Below are 5,523 nucleotides of genomic sequence, written 5' to 3' on the forward strand. Positions count from 1 at the left end.
GACAAGATTTTACTGTATTATAGTTGCACTGGATGAAATTTGTCCTCTTTGGATGGGATAGCCCAAAACTGACCAGGCAATTGCAGCCATCAAGTCCCTGCCTGGAGCAGGGAGGGTAAAGGTAGGATACAAAACCTGAGTCCTGGAATGGCAATGGTAAACTCCCTCAGCTGCACCAGGTACCCGGTAAATGTCCGTCCTGGTTCAGCTGGGGGAAAATACCCCCACTCTGAAAGATTCCTAAAACTACTGAAATTAATAGGTGAGCATCAACTTGGTCTTCATCGGGAGGATTTGGGGTCAGATGGCCAGCTTCTGTTCAGCTGCGGTGAACCTCCCAGGTGTGTGAGTAAAACAAGAGCCCCCTGAAGCCAGGCTCTCCACCAAACCTCACGCAAGCAGAAGAGGCAGCTCAGCCCACGCTGCCACGCACTCCTGGATCAGCGCTGGCTGTAACGCCTTCCACGCAGTGTTTTATACTGAATACTCATGTCAATAATTCATCACACGCCCTTCAGTAGCACCTTTGTCATTTCAGTGACTTACATACCCTTCACGAGCTCAAATGATCCTTATGTGCATCATTCCCTGAATTACTACAAGCCATTTGACTGTAAATGCGTTCTTTGGCACCAATCAGCGGATCATTGACCTTAGCAGTATGGCTACACCATCAATATACATCTGAAGTAGAGACATGAGCGCTTGGTATCGAACAATTAATTTCACATATAGAAATGCATACATCGGTGGCTGTGCAAAATGAGATCTCAGGGGGATGGCAGAGGAAGCACGGTGTGCCAGGCAGAGAGGAGAAGTGCCTGAGCACAGAAGCGTCTCTGGATGAACAAAGAGATCCCAACTGCTTTGCACAGAAAGATAAAACGAGGCACGAAGACACGGCCGCAAATGGCATCATAGGGAAGTGATGAAAAACGGAGTGATTGAGATTTAGCAATCCAGGCACATTCTTCCTGCTGGGAGCTGCTCACACGATCGCAAAGATAACCAGCAGGCACCCCACGGCACGACCGGTGCCTCCACACAGTGCTGGCCTCGCCTCCGGTGGGTCCCCAGCTGTTGATGGTGGAGATGTAACCCCAGACTGCCGACTGCTAGGGGCTCACAGGCTTTGCGGGGGGAGGATCATTCCACATTTCTTGTCTTTCTCCTTTTCCTAAGTATTTGGTGTTGCCCACAGTTACACGGGACTCGAGGCCAGCTGGGCCTTTGGTCTGTCCCACTACGACTATTCTTAAGTTTCTCCACCGGGAATGTGTGTGCGTGCCTGTGTCTTCATATCCGTTAGAGAATCTGGGCTACAGGAAAATCAACTCTGCCCTCATTGCCAGGCCGAAGCCTCCACAAGCCAGCTACTCCTCACCTCCTTCTCCCTCTCCAGAAAAAGAGCTTCATTTACAATTGCAAAATAAGAGCGAAATAAAATAAGGGGTCCTTTTATTTGCTTTTGAAGCTTTTGAAAAAAGAAATTCTCCAGCTTGTCTCCACAGCAGCGAGCACTTGAAAACATGATCCTTCAGAGAACGAAGGGCCATAATTTCATATTATCATCTGCCTGTCGGAGCCGTGGCTGTAAGCCAAACAGCAAATGTCACAAAACTCACTGTGAGGCTGTGAGGATTGCAACACCGCGCCGGGAACCAGAGTTTGGGGTTGGGCGTGCGGAGAAAGGGGGAAGGGGAGGACAGAGAGAGGACTGATAAAGGTTTGCATCCCTCGGGGGAACCGTGGTTCTCTCTTTGGGGATGGGGAGAGGGTGGGCGCCTCTCTGAGAGGACAGATGATGACATGGGTTTCATTGGTGTCACACAGAGAGGGATTTTCTACTTTTTTTTCACTAAAGAACAAGAAAAAGTGAAGAGAGCCCTGTCGTCTGCTGCCAGACATAATCACTAGCTCCAAAATCTGAAAACGAACTCGCGCAGTGGCTTGACACATGATCAAGGCTCTACACATCCACCACTGCGGAAAGAAACCGTACCCAAAGAATTCACTCCTTGTCACAGAAAACCCGTGTGTTAGTACCTAAGTGACTGTCAAAGTGTCTTTAATGACAGTTCACCTGCTCATAATTTCACAACAAGCAGACAGCCATGCTTCCTTTCCAGTTCAATCCAGTTTATCTCATCTCCTCAATAGGGTGCATTTGCCATCCCAATGCACTTTGAACCAGTTTTATGATTTTATCTTCATGGCAACAAGCCTCTGCCTTGAGAAAGAGCACTTATTAACTAGAGACAGCGTCATTTTCAAAGTGATTTATTTTATGAGGGTTTTGAAATAAATGATCAGTCAGTGATTGGCCATAGGGGAAAAGCATATAAAAGCTTCCCACATGCATTGAACTTACCATCTGGTATCCTTTAAAATCTAGCTTCAGGGTGGCTCAGCTAATTCTTCAGAGCGCACGACGTTCACAGTGCACAGTGAAGCATGAATATAAAAGCCGAGTGACATAGCCCAGTAAGAATCAGCACTGCAACTGAGGCTTAATATCTTATATCTCACTGTTCTAGCCCATCATCAGAGACGGGCATTTTCTTAACTAAAACTGATGTTACATTCCATAATTTTAATCTCATTTAAAAAAAAAACAACTAATCCTTTTATTTTCTGGTTGGATAGAAAAGGGATGCCTCCACTGTGTCTCGGATTTCCTCCATCCGACTAGCTGATGTAAAAGCAGGAGGTACAAAAAAGATACTGTTATTGTTCCTCTGAATTTATTGTTTGTGGCATGCACAGCCCTCTGGGTGCGATAAAGTTTCCTGACTCCGATGCTTGTCACATTTCAAGATCTGTGTTATTGTCCCTGAAAAGTACTAAATCGGACTTGTTGGGAAGCCATGAACTGAAATCCCTTGATGCATAATTGAGGATCCAACAGGAGAGATCCAAACGCTGACATTGCTCCTGCATTCCCAGCAAAACTAAGGTCGATGCACCCACGAATGGTGTGATATTGCTTATAGTATAGAATTTAAAACCCAATTTAAGCATTGCCTGTTGGCCTTTTCCCCCAAAATAAAGGCTAAGGTAGGCAATTATGCCCAATTTTGCCACTGAAAGACAAGAGAGACGTTGACAAACCGGAGGGAGTTCAGAGGGGGTCCACTGGCACGGCTGGGGGGCCAGAGTGCACGGCATGTGAAGAGAGGCTGTGGAAATCGTATTTTTGAGCTAGGAGAGAGGGGAGGAGGGATCTCGCTGCGGTCTCCAGCCACCCAGCGCGGGGTTACAGAGCAGGCGGGTGCTTCGCAGAGGTACGTGGCAAAAGGACAAGCAGCAACAGTCACAAGTCGCAGCAAGGGAAAGTCTGACGAGATGCAAGGAATAATGGTAAGTATTCACAGTGACCATATTTAGGGACTGAACTGAACGTCCAGAGAGGTTGTGCAATCCCCGTCTTTGGCGACACTCAAAACTCAAGCGGACAAGGTTCGAAGCTAGCCCTGTTTTGAGCCGGAGGTTAGACCAGAGCTTCTTTCCAACCCAAATATTTATACGATGCTGAAGAAAAAACAAAGTGGCCTATACCTGTAACACAGAGGCAACAGCACAGGTCCTGCAATGGGGACCTGTAATAAAGAACTGCCTTCACATTATCACACCAAACAGCCTTTCTGAATAATTTAAATAATACCGTCGCAGGTCCTACAATACAGGCAATGGAAAATAATGCCTCTTACTAATTAGGAGCCAAATTTCTTTCACACAGCTTCCATTGTCTTCCTTAAGAACTGCACGCAAGCTCTAAATTTGCAATTTCATCCCAACTTTTTTTCCGTTACATAATTTAGAGTGCAAAATAATGTCTTCCAATAGGATCTGGCCAGGGCTCGGTGTTAGGCCCCCCGAGTCCTATTCCTGGCGCTAAGATGGATCAATTGCGCACAAATTATGTAAAGTCTGCAGCTCTTTTTACAACGTTCAGCATATACATATACACGGATGAAGAGCTACGTTTGCCTAAAGCAGGGGAAAGCTGTGTATACAAATAAATATTTGTACAAAAATTCATCATCCTTTCTGCTTCTGCAGAAAGGGGGGTACATTTATTATACATCGGGTGTTCTTAACGTCAAAGTTGGCAAGGTTGGCTGGTAAGGTTATCGATTAAAAGCGCTATCACAGTTCCAGTTTGCTATTTACGGTGAGACATCATCACCGTCGTCGGCCGCATGTGTGCTCATTAATTAAGGTTTCTAATGACCAGATTGCTCAGGAAGAAACGTCATGCTCTGGGGACTCCTGCTGTCACCGCTGGCACTCCAGGACACGGCAGCAACCGCCCACGGCGAAGCCTTTCGAGCGTGGAAAAGCGAAGGTGAGCTGAACCGCTGTGCCCGGCGCACAGCTGGGAGGAAGATTGATTTCACTCTTATTTGCTCATTTCTCCCAACGAGGCCACGCCAGAAGTGCTGTTTCTACACAAGCTCCCAGGGATCACTATACTTGGAAAGGCAATTGCGAAAGAACTGTGAGGTCAGCCTAAATTTTCCATGACGTTTCATTAGATTCGGAGCGAGCAGATTAACCGAGTTACCACGCCATCATGGGACTGGGTCTGTAGCGAACACCCTTTCAGTTTAGGTAGTAATGATTTATGCAAATAACTCAGTAAAAATATTGCGGTTTCACGCCTGTTGCAGCTACCGTAGCACCTGGGGTCTGCTCCTGCTGTTTTTTCCCAGTTGCTTCAGAAATGGCCGAAAAATGACCTTGAAAAGCGCAAATAAATGCACACTCGCAAGGCGAAGGACGCCAGCGCATGGGACACGATCGTTGGCATGTGCTTGGCATTGCCCATGTTCCTGCTGAGTTTAACGGAATTATCTGTATATGCAAACGTTTGCACGATTAGTGCCATAGCTCGGAGGGGCAGGGCAGGGAAATGGTGCTGTATATTTAGTTCTCCCTTCCAGGAGGGTCTGAGGATATGAAGGTACGAGGGGAGAGGTACTTATCTCTTATGAGAAAACCTGCCAAGTTTTCAGGTGCGCTGCCCATCCTTTAGGTCTGAAATGTGAAAACTGGACGTTCTGGGTAACTTTAAATAAAATTTGGTGGGATTTTGTGCTAGCTGAGAGGGAAACCCGACAGCCAAGACGGCAAAGGGCTACAGGTCACCCTCCCCCCGCTGAAAACACCTTTCGGTGGGCGGCGGAATGAATGTTGCTAAGTATTGCCGACCCTCGGTGCTCCGAGGCGGCTGCCGGGCCGGGGAGAACCGCCTGTCCCGGCGGGGACCCCGGGCCGCTCCCGCCGGGCGGATCCTGTCAGCGCCGCAGCCGCCCCCCGGCGCGCGGGGGCGGGAAGGCGCCACGTGACCGCGAGGCCGCGCGGCGGTGGGGGGGGAGAGTGGGGACGCGCCGGGAGGGGGGGGGGCGTTGTCACGTGGCCCTCGGCGGTGTGGGCGGGGAGGGGACGCGGCGCTCCTCGGGGGTGGGGCCAAGCGCGTGACCTTCCGGGCGGTGGGGAGGGTGGGGCGTGTGACGCAGT

This window comes from Calonectris borealis, chromosome 5 (genome assembly GCF_964195595.1).
Source record: "Calonectris borealis chromosome 5, bCalBor7.hap1.2, whole genome shotgun sequence".
Classification (NCBI taxonomy): domain Eukaryota; kingdom Metazoa; phylum Chordata; class Aves; order Procellariiformes; family Procellariidae; genus Calonectris; species Calonectris borealis.